The sequence below is a fragment of the Amblyomma mixtum genome, chromosome 2 (assembly GCF_055824585.1).
Source record: "Amblyomma mixtum isolate Tamu chromosome 2, ASM5582458v1, whole genome shotgun sequence".
NCBI classification, from domain to species: domain Eukaryota; kingdom Metazoa; phylum Arthropoda; class Arachnida; order Ixodida; family Ixodidae; genus Amblyomma; species Amblyomma mixtum.
The window spans coordinates 110,134,152-110,149,539 of record NC_143013.1 but is presented as its reverse complement, the minus strand read 5'-3'; the positions used below and the strand labels follow the sequence as shown (position 1 = coordinate 110,149,539).

The 15,388-nt window shown below is 48.9% G+C and overlaps 1 long non-coding RNA gene across 8 annotated transcripts; it reads left to right on the top strand.

Annotated features, from left to right (window-relative positions):
• The first annotated feature begins 8,645 nt into the window (after nucleotides 1–8,645).
• LOC149360552 (uncharacterized) lies at nucleotides 8,646–12,866 on the top strand. Of its 8 annotated transcripts, XR_016288852.1 has the most exons (8): nucleotides 8,646–9,221; nucleotides 10,142–10,200; nucleotides 11,808–11,963; nucleotides 12,026–12,087; nucleotides 12,277–12,338; nucleotides 12,403–12,477; nucleotides 12,542–12,598; nucleotides 12,726–12,866. It is a non-coding gene; the product is annotated as an uncharacterized LOC149360552 (long non-coding RNA). The 8 variants fall into 8 exon arrangements; XR_016288846.1 differs by having other exon boundaries at nucleotides 11,808–12,087; XR_016288847.1 differs by having other exon boundaries at nucleotides 11,808–12,087; nucleotides 12,711–12,866.
• The last annotated feature ends 2,522 nt before the right edge of the window (nucleotides 12,867–15,388 follow it).

Genomic DNA, 15,388 nt, shown 5'->3' with positions numbered 1-15,388 from the left:
TTATACCAAGCTGTTTATTGGTGATGCATTTGATTAGACATTGCGTTTGATGAACACATGCAGTCAGTTTCTTGATCGTTTCAGTGCTCTTTCTCTCGGATTTAATCAAAATCCCCATTATTCGGATAGTGTGCGCCTATGCCATCAGCTTGCGGATTGTTGAATTTCGATATTTGCTTCCTGATTTGATTGAGTTCTTAGTCTCTCTTTGCCTCGCAGTACAAATAGTCCCGATTTTTGCGGAAGGCAACGGAGCCCCAGTCATCTGAGTACTGAGAAATTTGGCGCTTTATGTCTAATCTAAACTTTTTGGCCAATCCTTCGATTCTTCACTGCATCTGGCTTATGTGAAAACCGCAAGAGCAGTTTTTATATCTAAAGACAGAGGCCGTCCGGATCCCCCTAATTAACAATTAATCTCAATTCTAAGTGCAATAAACGTAATTTTGGACAACTTGTTGCTCAGAAATATAGAAGGCATCTAAAAAGCCACAGCGTCTTATGTGCCCGGTGTTACGTTTCCGGACGATTCGACGAGCGACGATCAAGCGACGACACTGAAGCTTGTCAGGAATGCCTCAATTTGATATCGGCAGCCGAGAAGGAAATGCGCCCGCAGCTCTCTGCCGTGGCGCTTCTGTTGCCCCGGTATCAGGGTTTTTCACACGCGTCATCATGAGCAAGAAAACACAACTTGACGTTCCCCGTGACAGAGGGTGTTCTCAGCAGAAGCACGTCACAACTCCTCCCCCTTTTAGGGTTGCATCACGCACTTTGAGCAAGTTCTCACTCCGCTCTTGTACAAACAGCTGTGAAGAGCTCGCCTGCAGTCGCAAGTCGACCATAATTACGTTCCTGAGTCCGCACCGCTGCTCAATAAAACCGTTCATGGCGAAAGCTCTGCGCAGGTGAAATCCCTCTTCAGAGATTCGGTGCGGCGGAGTCCACAGACGAAGTACCAGCAAGTCGCCACAGTCTTCCGGGGGGTGTAGCACAACCATCAAAGGACCCACACATCAGTGTCACGACCTCCGTACTCCTGAACAGACGTCGACTGCACGGCACTGCACTGCCTTTGAAGAGATGTCGACTGCACTGCCCAGGATTCAAGGGTTGCCTCGACGGAGTCCCTTGGAACCTTCGGCCGAAGCCACCGGTGACCCATTCTTGAAAGAGGCTGACGACTCGGTCGAAAGAGAAACAAATAACAACCAGCCCCACAGAAGCCATCGAGGGGCCTGAAGCGTCAGTCTCATTCACCGAAAGTGCCTCATTTGACTGCTCAAAAGTTTTGCTAAAGGCAACCAGATTTTCATCCTCGAAAACATTACTAGCGAAAATATTGAAAAAGAGAAGTAAGCATGAATGATTGCATAATGAGAGTGTTTACAATGATGCAAATGAGCCAGCAGATACACGCACACAAGATGGCGTGCTTATTCGTGCGCCCGACTTAAGAAGTCTGCGTTCGCATGAAGTTTACCTCTCTTATGCTTTACCGCAAAAGCATATTCCTGTAGAGTTAAACTCAATATGCCGTTCATTTGAGACAGTCGCTGGAGCTATCTCAGTGGTCGATGATCAGTAATTACGATGAATTCAGTGCCCAAAAGGTAACATCGAAGCTTCTCAAAAACCCACACCAGACAAGCGCATTCTTTTTCAAGAGTACTGTAGGCTTGCTCCCTCGATGTAAGCTTGATGCTGGCAAACAAAATAGGGTGTTCTTCCCCTTTGTCATTTTCTTGTTAGTACTACACCCATCCAATTTCGCTAGCGTCACATTGCACCAATAAAGGCCTCTCGTAGTCTGGGGTGCCCAGCAAAGGTTGAATTATCAATGCCAGCTTCAGGGGCTCAAACGCTTGAGCTTACGATCGCGCCACACAATGTCATTGGACTCCTTTTTCTTGACGGCATCAGTTAGTGGAGTCACCTTTTTCGAGAACCGGGGAATGTCTTGGTGGTAGTAATTCACTAGTCCGATAAAAGACATAAAATCATTCTTCGTTTGCATAACATCAGCCTATAGGTGACCACAGGCAATCTTGGCGATATGTAGACCACTCTCCAGGCGGGTGTGGGAGGAGGAGGAGGAGGAGGAAAACTTTTATTCCTATTTACAGTGAGAGGTCGATGGGGCGAGCCGGAAGGGCCCGCCCCTTAGAAACACTAGGAGGGATCCCTGTAGCTTCCGCAGCGGCCCGGGCTCTAGCTACCAATGCCTGTTGGGCATGGAGTTCGGAGCAGCCGCGCAGGGCAGCTTCCCAGTCCTCTCGAGTGGGGTGGAGGTGGGGTGGGTAGGCAGGATTGGAAGGGCATGCCCACACTATGTGGTAGGTGTCCGAAAACTCCTCCTCACAGTGTGGGCACGCGCCCGAGAAAGAAGAATTGAAGTGCTTAAGTACTGCCGGGCACAGTACAGTATTGGTATAGAGGCGGAGAAGCCAGCGCTCCTCCACCCTGGTGAGGCCTTTACAGGGAGGGGGATAGAGACCATGAAAATTTTGATAAAGAGAGGTGATCGCTTTAAAGGTGATGGCCGGATTGAAATTGAATTCCGGATCAGGCTGCGGATGAGGCGACGCCCGGTGAGTAAGCGCGCGGGCGGCAGCGTCGGCTGCCTCGTTCCCCTCAAGACCCGCATGAGCCGGAGCCCACACGATGGTACGATGGGTCGGAAACCCTGTGTATTCGCATGCGTGGAGAATTTTGAAAGCACGGTCTGGAATATACCGTTGCTCAATATTGCGGCAGGCGCCCCTGGAGTCCGTAATAATGGCTCCGGACTCTGGATCTGCGGCGGCCAGTGCAATGGCGATCTCTTCCGCAAATGTAATTTTTGGGGCACGGAAAGTAAGGCCCTGAACTGTAGTGTTTTGGTGGATGACGGCCGCCGTGTACCAACCCCCATGGTGTGGGCCGGCCGCATCCACATAGAAGACACCTGGCTTATGGCCATATTGTTGAGAAATAGCCTCCGCCCGCGCGAGACGGCGACCATCATGGGTGTCTGCAGTCATGTTCTTCGGAAGGGGTCGCACCTGGAGTACAAAGCGCCAGGCTTCAGGGATGCGGACCCGTTCTTCTGTATGTGTTGGGTAGGATATGTGTAAGCGGGTCAGAAGGCGGCTCCCCGCAGGTGGTTTGCTTAGGCGCAAGTATTGATTGTTAAGATGAGCTTCTCGTAACTCCCCAAAGGTGTTGGTCATCCCCAGACTGAGGAGACGCTTGTTGGACGTCGTTATGGGGAGGTCGAGCGCTCTCTTATAAATCTTGCGGAGAACTACTTCTAAGGCATTCTCATCGCATTTGCGTAGGTGGAGGTAGGGAGCCGAATATAAAATCCGGCTCCCTACCTACACCTACGCAAATGCGATGAGAATGCCTTAGAAGTAGTTCTCTAATGCATTCGGGACCAGCCGGATTTTATATTAGGCGGGTGTGGGCGCGGTGGTGACTCACACCTGGGCTATCTGGTTAGCTGTTCCTCGTCAAAATCGGAGCTTTTGCTCCTTCTGACTCGTGGGTGGCCCCCATGCCACGTTTAGTAGCCCGATGTCGGCCTGTGTCACAACGAGGAGGACAAAGTCAACAGGCTCATTCACCAGGCGAATAAATCGGCCAAATCTACCTCGACGGTTAGGCTATTGTACGTGGGCGTCTACAACTACCTTGCGGAGCTGACGGCGGCTGCGCCTGCTGCCTCGTTTCCTGCTAACCCCTGATGAGCAGGAGCCCATATAATGTAACGGTGTGCGCGGTCCGTATCCCGTATGCAATTTTGGTAGATTCGATAGGCTAGGAAGGTAGTGCAGCCTTGATCGACGTTCCGACAGGCCCCTCGCGAGTCGGTGATTATATATTTTGAATCAAAATGTGAGGCCGCGAGAGCAATCGCGACCTCTTCTGCTTGTGTTGCACTACTGGCTCTGAAGGTGAGGCCGTTAACTTTGTTGCTGTTGTGAACCACCGCGGCCGTGTACCATCCCCAATGGTGAGGACCGGAAGCATCAACGTAGTATACACCTGTTTTGTTGCCATAATGTCGGGCTAGAGCTTCCGCTCGTGCCAGGCGCCGACCATTGTGGTCTTCGTGTGACATGTTGGCTGGAAGAGGTCGCACGTGGAGGGGAGGTCTCCACAGTTCTTTCTTTTTTATTTGAGACAATTTGCTACACATTGGCTCAGGAGGCAATACAAAAGGCCCGGGTGGGGCCTGACTAGGCTATGCCCCCCTGACAGCCCAGGCAGCGCAAGTGCACATATGATTATACATCATAAGCAGGTCGAAGTATGACACATCAATACAGAATACAGAAAGATACACACCGTCTTAGGTTAGACTCTAATCTCTCTCTAGAAAGAAAAGGAAAATAACTTATTTGAACTGTAATAATACAAAAACAATTTCTTACGTGCTGCATCAAGTTTATCGGTAAACAAAAATGTTTCACCTAACAAAAATAGAGAACGTGAAATGCAATCAACTGTACATAAGTAATGGAATATGACCTATAGTGCACGATGGTAGTACAAGATAATACAGATTAATAGCACCAAGAGTTGGCTCAGGAGTTTAACCCATGCACCTCCTGCTCAGATAAAAATATTGCTTTAACTTGCTTTTTCAACTGAACAGGAGACACAACAGAACTTATGAAGTTTAATATGTCAGGGTATTTGTTGACGAGCTGTGGTATTTGCGACGATAACCTCTGTAAGCCATAGTTTGTACGTGATCTCGCCCTAACTATTTCGCCCTGTCTTAGTTCATACGGGGACTGTTTAGCTTGATAGTTTTCTTGAAATTTCGCTATCTATGCATGGTATTGGCGTAGCGATTCCAGAGATAGTTTTTGTTTAAACAGTTGTTTTACCTGAAGAATGCTATATCTGGTAAAATATTGGAAGTGCTTTCTGTGTTGGACACGTTTCCAATTGCCCGCATAAGAATGTGAAACCTGTCTTCCATGGGAGTCGTGTGTTGGATATGGAGTCGAGCAAGAAGTCGGCAACCTGACTCCGTTAGTGACAAGCGCGTATACTGGTTTGTAAGGTGCGCCTCCCGGAGCTCCCGGAAACTATTCACCACCCCAAGAGCCATAAGCCGGCTGTTTGAAGTAGTGATGGGAAGGTCAAGGGCGGGCTTAACAATTTTGCGAAGGATAACCTAAAGCGCATCCTCCTCTTGATTCCGTAGGTGGAGATAAGGAGTCGAGTAGAGAATTCGACTGGTTACAAAGGGCTCTGCCAGCCGCAAGGAATCCTTACTTCGTAGCCCACCGCGTTTGTTGGAAAGCCGGTGGGCCCTGCGGTCCACCTGGTCCCCCACCATACGGCGTTTGGGCAATGTAGTGTTTGGCCATCTGTGTTTGTAGATGTAGAATCCGAGTACCTTCACTACAATTCAGAGGTGACACTTTTGCGGCCGTACAAGAAAATCATCCAGGCATTCGTGCAGTCCGGCACTGTGGGCCACCGGGCGGACACATGCCCATCCCCGGATGAAAAGTGTGGCCTGTGTGGCCAAACGGTGCCGACAAGCAACGGGGTCAAGACACCGCATGAATGCACTCCGTCCTGTGCAGTCTGCGGTCCATGGATGGAAAACTTTATTGAGCAAGTGAGTTTGGACCGTACAAGGTCTCAGAGCCACCGCACAGCCCTCACATTACGCGCATGTGTCCAGGCCACGTAGGGCCATGGCACTGGCACCCCGGTTCACACAGCGAAGTTGCGCGTCCGGGTCCTGCGACGCAAGGAGGGCCTCCCATTCCTGCCATGTACCGATTGCGGGCTGTCCCTGCGGGGGAGGATCGGCAGGGCAGCCGAAGAGGATGTGGTCTAGGGTGGCGTGCGGTTCTCCGCAGAGAGTGCACTCGGGGGAAACATGGCGGAAGTGGGATAGAAGCTGAGGGGTAGGAAGAGTTCGGGTCTGGAGTCGCCTCCAGAGGATTTGTTGGGAGTGGGATAGGCGGGGGTGGGGAGGGGGATAGAGTCGACGGGCAAGGCGTGCTTGTTGAGTTAGTTCTGAGAACGTGTGTGCCCGCTCCCTCGAGAAATCCCGGCTGGGGTCGCCATTTGCCCGGCAAATAAGTCCTCGGGCTATGTTATCGGCGGCCTCATTTCCGGGATTGCCAGAGTGAGCCGGCACCCACACGAGCTCAATACGCCTATCGCGATTTAGGGTGCACATTCTCAATATCTGCCACGCAGGGGGATGGACGCGTCCGCGGGCGAAGTTAAGAATGGCTGTTTTGGAATCGCTTAGTATATAAGCCGCATTGGTTTGGGCAATGGCTATTGCTATAGCTGCTTCCTCTGCTTCTTCCGGGGTACAAGGTGGGTATATGAAATGGGTAAATGGGGGGGCTGCTGGATGATAAGCCACAGCTACTGAACGGTCTGTACCACACGCGGAGTCCACCCAGCGCACATCCTCTAAAGTGCCATATTCTTTATGGAGAGCTTTGGCTCGCGCGACTCGGCGGGATTGATGGTATTCCGGGTGGACATTCTTAGGAAGGGGTTTCAGGATAAGCGCGGAGTGTATGGCGCGAGGGAGAGAGATGAAGTCTGTCGTGTGTGCCGGTATGCGAATTCCCAGAGAATCCAGTATATATCGTCCAGTTTCCGTGCCAGTCAGACGAAGGTACTGTGTGTAGCGATGTGCATCTATAAGTTCTTGTATAGTGTTGTGCATTCCTAATTTTAAGAGTCTGTCCGTGCTAGCCCACGCTACCAACTCCCACGAATGCAAGGGAAAATTCCGGCAGCTCAGGGTGCCCGGCCCCAAGGCTAAACGCCCAGAGCTCCCAGCAAACCACCGACCTGGCAAGCAGCCAAGTCATTCAAATTCAGGTAACAATGGCGGAACGCCGCGCGGTGCTCAGGGCACCGACCACAAAGCGTCGTCACCTTCTTCACCGTCGGTTAAGTCAGCGCCCGGGAAGAAGACAGCGCCCCCACCGCCACCGCCCACCGGCAAGGACGCTGGACACTTCCCAGCCCTAAAGACAAATGGCAGCCTCCTCCTCCTCCCATCCTCACTAACCGTCTCCGCGCTCGACGCGGAATACAAAAAAAAAACAGATCAAAGTGCTAGGGGGACAAAATGAGCTTTTGCTCAACGAAATTCAAAATTTAGAGTCAAAATTGGCGTCCGCCGCACCGAGCCCGCAGAACTCGGACGCAATGGAGAGCGACGCGGAGCAGTCGCCTGCCCTCGTGACAGCCATCTCCGCGATGGAGGAGCGCTTAACCTCTAAATTACGATCTCTAATTGAAACCGCCATGGACCAGACCTTCACCAAGGTAATAACTGCCGTACACACGGGGGTCTCAAAACAACGTGGCTAATTAGGGACGGGGCCCATTAGGGATGTATCCCGTAATTCAAAATTCATCCATCTTATTGATTCGGACAATGAGGACAGCTGCCTCGCTCCTTCCGTCACTACCCCCTTGATGGCACAAGTAGCCGGCTCTGGGGCAGCCACTCCCTCCTCCTCCTCCCTAAAAATTTTCAGTCATGGCAAGACACCTTATCAAAGGCGTTCCACCGTCTCTAATTTGTCAATGTCAACTTCAATAACACACTGGAACTGTAGAGGCTTTAAGGGCCGCACTAAGCGGGCCAATTTCCGCCTCTACCTTGAAACTTTTGTGCCCCTACCAGCCCTGGTTGCCCTCCAGGAGCCAGGCCGGGGCGCCACACTTTCAAATTACACGACGTTCCAACAGGATTCCATGTCATGTCTTCTCGTCCACAAAGCCTACACAGCCAACTTAGTGGATCTCGACCTCCAGCTCGAGTATTCTCATGTAATGGTGGCTATCCTACCACTCCGCATATACTCTACGTGTACTGCCCTCCCAAGCTTAAGCGAGTGACTTTCGCAGACCTCTTCAGCCGCGCGCTAAGGGTAGCGGGTCGTGATCCCCTGCTGATTGTGGCCGACTTTAACGCTCCCAGTCAGCTGTGGGGGTATCGCAAGGAGGAGTCGCGCGGACGCAAGCTAGCGGAGCTTGTCCACCCTGTCCACCCAACCCAGCTAGGGAATTCCGTGACACGGGATACGTGTCCGGGCTTAACCTTCCCTCGCAACATACGACACGGGAGCGTCTTCTATGTTGATGCTTCGGGTCCCGAGCAGGGAATGACGGCCGTCATACTGGCGGCGGAAGGACATACTGGCGGCGGAAGAAGTGGCGATTGCTTTAGCTGCAACACACACTAGCTCAGAACAGATTCTCACAGATTCACAGGCAGCGTATCGCAATTTTCTCAGGGGCAGGGTCACACCGCTAGCAGCTAAAATCCTGCAAGATATCTACACCCGTGGCTACCAACCCACACAAAAACACTTAAAATGGGTACCATGTCATCAGGGCATCCCAGCCCAGTCAACCACGGATATCCGTAGTACGTACAATTAAGATCCGAATCTCCAGTGCCAGGTGGGGATGTCTGAAGGGCATCCCTACGGACGTCCATATCCGGACATACGCATCGGAGATTTGGAGTATGTCCGAAGGACGTTCGTTATCGGATAGCTGGCGGATATCCGCGGACGGACGTCCGACGGGTATCCGTGATTATGCCTGTAGGGATCTGAACTTACATCACATATATATTTTGTTTTTCCTCACATAAAAAAAATTAAAAGAAATTCTATTTGCAAACGACAAATTTAGCCGATCAAATTTTTATACCGGCAATTGGTTGCATATTCGGATTAATCAATTAACATCACTCGAATATGGTGCTGATATGAAAGAACCTGAATTAAACTAATTGCGTGACTTTCTGCGATCGATGCCCTTTTCTCTTCCAGCATTCCGCCGAGGTAACCGAGGCATGCTGCCTTCCATGAAAACTAAACTCCTACCAGAAGCCGCGGCAGAACGACAGGCCTTAAAGTCGATCCAATCCAATCCGTCAGCCACCAGTTCCGTCGCGGGCGGCGCGGTGCCCAACAGCACGATCTTTGCGTAGTTTTTCGTGGAATCGTGCTTCTTTCGGCCTTTATTTTTGCTACAGTATGCGGTTTGTTTGTTCTGCGGTTGGTTGGCTCTGCTATAAATGTGATCAATCACCTGTGCGCTCGTGAAGACCTTCTTCTGGACCCGAAGCTGTCGTGAAATAGCCCCGACGTCGTACTGCACCCGACTCTTTGTTGCCTCGGATGAAAGAAGCGGCGTGTTATAACTTGCAAGTAAGTAACTGTGATTGAAGATTACTTTGATGATGTTGCCGTGGGATGAGCAAAGTGCTGTGGAAGTTACAAGTACGATGCGATAGCTGCCGCAAACGTGTTTGCCCGCCTTCGCGATCCTGTCGCGAAGCTCCGTAAGCCAGTGCATCGCGCCTGTCTCGTTCTACACTACGAAAAAAATTGAGACGAGGTGTACACGTGCATGGTGTGAATCTTAAGGCAGTTTTACGTAAGTTCTTAATAGCAATAAAACAGAACGCACGAAAAGGATAATGTCGGGGCTGTGTGTGTTTTGCAGTGATTCGCGACTGATTTCTTTTCTGTCTTTGTGGTGTGTATGTGGCCCGCGTGCGGAGTTTATTGGTGCCTAAGTTATGCCATGCCATGGAAAGTGCTGGTAGGTTGAAAATAATGTAAAATTCGTCTACCTTCACAGCTTATCGACTTGTTTCAACATTAGGCTTGTCAAATGGACGTTTCCAGCCATCTACAGCACAGTAATTTGCGCTGTGCAGTAGCAATGTTTTGAAAACTGAAGTGTTCTGTTAAATTTCCGCACTTCAGTCATACGTTATTCACCTATTATCGCTGCGTACTAACTGCAATGAGGCCATGCAGTGCATTGGTGTAGCTTTGTCAAACATGTTCATGCTCATAAGGCTCAGTGCTGAGCAAGGTAGCAGGTCCATATATGGCACACCTAGAGATACATATCCCTGGATTGCGAGCAGACCTCTCTTCCTTACTCCTGTGGAGCTGTGGATCATCAGATTTGTTGTTACTGCCGGCTGGGTGCTTCATCAGCGAACCTTGTGAGCGGGCTTGTTTCAACCATGTTTTGCTGCATCATGACGTCTACGTTATGTTGAAAAAGTGCAGTACAGGTTGCTCTCTCATATTTTGTTTCCTTGGCCATGCAGTATCATATGGATGTGACTGACCTATGACCTATGTTACCTGAGAGTACAGCAGCATACAGGTAAGTTTGAACTACGGTGCAAATTTCTTCCTTTCATATGATAGATACTTTCTTTTTCTTTGATCTGTGCAGTAGAGGGCATCTGGCTATAGTGCAGTGTACTTGTACAGTGGTGGATAAAAGTTTTCGGGATGCGAGTTCTTGGAAAAAAATTCTGTACTGTGCTGTTAGCCAGAGCAGTTTAATGAGGGGAGATAAATGTTCGAACTTATTCAACAAGTTTCAGCTGACTGCCTAGTGAGGCAATGTAAAAATAATTATTTTTCTGAAAATCCACGTCCCACAAACTTTTCTCTACTGAGCCTTGTGTTAACCACTAAGTCATCAGGTAGCTTGCAGGTGTGTGTTAAGGGTTCCTATTCTCACACTTGAATTTTTTGGACATTCAGTATGGATGTGATTGCCTGTGAGAGTAGCTGTAGTGTCTTGCACTGCAAACACATTGTTCATGCACTGGCACAAAGCTGTCTGCAGTGGGGTGTATCTCTTCTTTTATGTTTGCAGTGTTTTTAAGCAAAATATATTGCATTTCAAGAAATATTTTCACCTCCGTTGGTTACTACATAAGAGTTGTGCAAAATTCAAACTTGTTCTGACAGCTACAGATGCCTAACCTCAAAACTATTTGTTGCAGAAACAGTCATAATGAAATATATGTGCAGTCTGAGGAACACTGCACTCCTTACGCACCTGCCCATCACCTCTGAATACATGAACGGCTTTTATAATCTGACAGAACTCAAGAATGAAGTGGCGAATGCCTTCCATCCAGTGGCATTGACAAGTTCTCAGACGTCGTAGTTATTTCCTTAACGTGAAATCCCAGGTGGCTCGCATGTATCTCCGTGAAATGTAATTAACCGCCACATCATGAAAACCAGTCGATGGCATTGGCTGGAGGGCTTTTGTTGACGGGCATTCGCTGCTGCATTCTTGAATTGCATCCTACTATAGTGCCAAAAGTTCATATTAGATGAAGGGAACATACCAGCCTCTGTTATGTTCCACTACTTCTTCACAAGCTTCTTAATGAAATGTTCTTGCTTAATGCGTGCAAAGCTGTTAAACTGTCTATTTTCAAATTCTTCCAGCCCTAATACTCCTGACCGCAAATTGTCCCATGCAGATTTTCTTCCTGCCTTTACAAGTCTTTTTTTTTTAACTTCGTAGCCTGTTTGAAAATTTATCTTCATTATTACTATTTCAGTAATATGCAGGGAAACATAAATGTAGTGTTATCTTTTCTCATGCAACCGGTGGGAAAAAAATTGTGTGCTCTCGTGTTTTGTGTCTTTTTTTTCAGACCTTTGTAACCCGAAGGTAACATACCTCTGCAAGCCGTGGTTGGCACGGTGACATTGTAGATTATTAGCTTGATTTTGTTGTGTGTGCTATATGCATTGTAAACTCTTGTGCATCTCTTATCTCATCATAGAGTTGCATTACTATGTGGCAGCAAGGCTGCCACATAGTAACTATGGGTCAAAATTATGCAATTCTCTTGATATTGTCTTTCATTAATGTTTTTACTTACAGTATCTCGCACTTAAATATTTGCCTAACCTTTCGGTAAAAGTATTCTATTTGTGTTTTGGATTGTTTTTCAGAGCATCCCTTTTTGGAATACCAAGTTCAGCCATGAGAGTACTGCCTGCACGCAGTAACCTTTCCTGTTGCATGAAACTTCTGCCGGTATGACGTGAATAGCCTGTTGTGCTACTGTTCTGCTATAGCAGGTTGCAATACGGAGCAGCAGTCTACATGTAAGTTCGTAGTGTTAAAATTTCCAACTCCACAAATGCATTTTTCACTTTTTCCTTTGCAGTGTGTCTGTGGATGGCTCGTGAAATTGATTGTTGCAAATGTGCCACATCGTAGTGTGAACAGGTATGTATTAGTTGCAGTGTAAGTGCATGTTGCTCACTCTCACAGCCTGTCCACTTGTTCCCTCAGTATTGCTGCACGGACGTGGCCAGCCCATTCAGAACAACTATGTAATAGTTTGCACTACAAAGCAGCAGTCTACATGTAAGTTCGAAGTATGTTGAAATTAATTTTTCATCTTTTTCTTTGCAGCGTGTATGTGGACAGCTCGTGCAATTGGTTGTTGCAAATGTGCCACATCGTAGTGTCAACAGGTATGTATTAGTTGCAGTGTAAGTGCATGTTGCCCACTCACAACCTGTCCACTTGTTCCCTCAGAGTTGCTGCACGGACGTCACCAGCCCATTCAGAGCAACCGTGTTGTAGCTTGCGCTACAGAGCATTGGTCTACATGTAAGTTTGAAGTGTGTTGAAATTATCAGCTCTCGTCATGCACTCTTCATCTTTTATTTTGCAGCACATGTGTGGACGGTTCATGCAATTGATGGTTGCGAATGTGTGACATAGTCAGCAGGTATGTTATAGCTATAGTATTTTTTATTATGATCTTCAGTGGCAGTATCTTGAATTCCAAAAATCATGTACCTTTTCAGTGACAGTATTTTTGTTTGTTTTCTTGGGAAAAGCTTTTTTTACAACAGATTCAACATGAGAATACAACCTGCATACAGTGACCCGTCCTATTGCATGGGACCTCTTCCAGCGTCAAGCGTGAAGAATGCCTCTTGAAGGTTGAAAGCATGCATTAATGCCTTTAATAAAATTGTTTGATTTTAAGACAACTTGCTTTGTGTTTGGTTGCTTCCTATAAATATATGCATTTGACGTACGATGAGGCCTGTTCCTGATATAGAACACTTTGTGGGCTTGTATATAAACTCATTTAGTATATGATTTATATTAGTGGCTGCAGTCACCAAGGCCTGCAACATGCCAATGTCCTCTTTAGATCCGCGGCGGATATCCGCGGATATCCGTATCGGATGTCCGTGGGAGATCTTTTTAGTTATAAATGTACCTCCGTCGGACGTCCCTCGGAGATCCGTCGGAGGTCGGCGGATCTCCCACGGATATCCGTACATCCGTTAAGGGACGTACATCGTACGTCCGCTGGACGTACAGTGGTTGATTGGGAGGGAACGAGAGCGCACATGCCTCAGCCCGAGAATTCCTCCCCCGGGCACCCAGTACGGAAGCCGTGGAACCTATTACCCAATAATTAACTTACACCTACATACTTCAGCACTTAAGATTATCCCGTCGGGTCTACCCTACGCCGGCTAAGACATTAGACAAAGGGGAGCAAGAACACCTCCGAAAGCTACAGATCAACACTTACAACAAACGAAGACTACACGCAATAGACCCAAAGTCATTTCAGTCACCATGCAAATTCTGCGGGGAGAAGGCGAACCTGTACAATATGGCGTGGGCCTGCCAACAAAATCAGGCGATCACTGTTAATAACCAGCCAACGCAGGAGGAGTGGGAGGAGGAGGAGGAGAAAAGCATTTATTTGGTAATGTACAGAGAGGTGCTCGGGGAGAGGCCCCTAGTGGGTCTCACCCCTTACAATACTAGTCGGAGTCCCTCATTCCGGGATCCCGTTGGTCGAGACCGCTGCACAAGTCCGCCGAACCAGGGCCTGCTGGGCCGATAGTTCCTGGCAGCTGAGTAGGGCCGCCTGGGAGGCAGCTCTGACCATTTCGGACGAAACGAGTAAAAAACAACTCATGGAAAGAGCCAGGACAGCAGCCTACACCAATGGGGTTCCGGACTGAGAGCTTCAACCGCCGCTACAACCTCCTAAATTATTTCATTAAAATATTTTCACCACCACCACATAGTGACTGTTGTGCGCTACATGCGTTGTCATTAACAACCGTTGTGCATGAACGCAACACTCAAGCTATAGGCCTTCGGCGTTCGTTGTGTTCACGGGCGTTGGCGTTGACAACGTTTTAAATTCCGATCATTTTAAGGAAAGTAAGTGCTCATAACTGGCTCCCTGGGACAGTGGACGCCTTAATCGCGGTTATAGGTACGTGGGGTGATTGAGATGTGGGCTAGCCGTATGCGTTAGCGCCCACAACGGTGAGCGAACTCTCCATCAACCATGAACTGCCACCTACCAGGGTGGCAGGGTGGGTGGGGACTCTAGTGTAGATATAAGGGCAAACAAACAGGAATTACCACTCAAATGGGAAGCCACCCTGTTCATCTCGCTCGTAACGCCTACCATAGCTGTGACAACCTCGAGAAATACTTGCATAGAGCTCTGCTTTGAGAACCAGGCATTGGTGAGGCAAGTCGAGCTTATATTTATCTATTTCTCTGACCACAAAGCTTCCTTCACGACAATCAAGATCTGTTAGCGGAGTGTTTCTTGAGGAAGGAATATGTGTGAAAAATAAAAAGTTGTCTGTAATTCTACACACATGTCACGCTTGAATTCTTTGCCTCAATCTGTTGAAAAGCTGAAACAGCTGACGTGCTGCGCTCAAATTTCGCGTTACGAAGTTGCGTAATCGACAATAATTTTTACTGCGAAAGCAATACTACGTCTAGTCTAACTGCTAATCGCCTGGTCCGTGGACCCCCTGCTCATCTCGTAGCCGCCGCCGCGATATGTGACGTAAGCCTCTCCGTTGCTGTAGCGACGCGTGACATCAGCTTCCTCTCCGCCGCTACGCGCTCTCCATCGCCTCGCCGACAGTCTCCGTTTACCTCTCTCTCCCTCCTTGATACGCAGTAGCGATTGCGCATCGGCATCTGCGTGGTTTGTGGTGCATATAAAATTGGCAGTCGCTTAGCTCTGCTATGCCACGATATACATAGCGGGAGGTGAGGGCGAGGTGTCCACATCTTTGGGAACACCAAAACCAGAGGGAAGGCGCATAACTGCCTTCTTGGAATGGTGCACACCTCAACCATGCTTTAAGCTAAGTGGTGGTAGTCACAATGTGGGCTGCATGCGTTCGCATTGACAATGTTCTGACAGAAACGCGGCGCTGAAGCCAGAGGCTCATGGTAAGGCGCCCGTCCACCGAGCCGGAGTACCCGGGTTCGAACCCGACCGCGGCCGCCGCGTTTCGATGGAGGCCAAACGCAAAAGGCGCTCGTGTGGTGTGCGATGTCAGTGCGCGTTAAAGATCCCCAGGTGGTCGAAATTAATCCGGAGACCTCCACTACGGCACCTCTTTCTCTCTTTCTTCTTTCACTCTCACCTTCATTCCTTCTCTTACGGCGCGGTTCAGGAGTCCGCCGATGTATGTGAGACAGATACTGCGCCACTTCCTTTCCT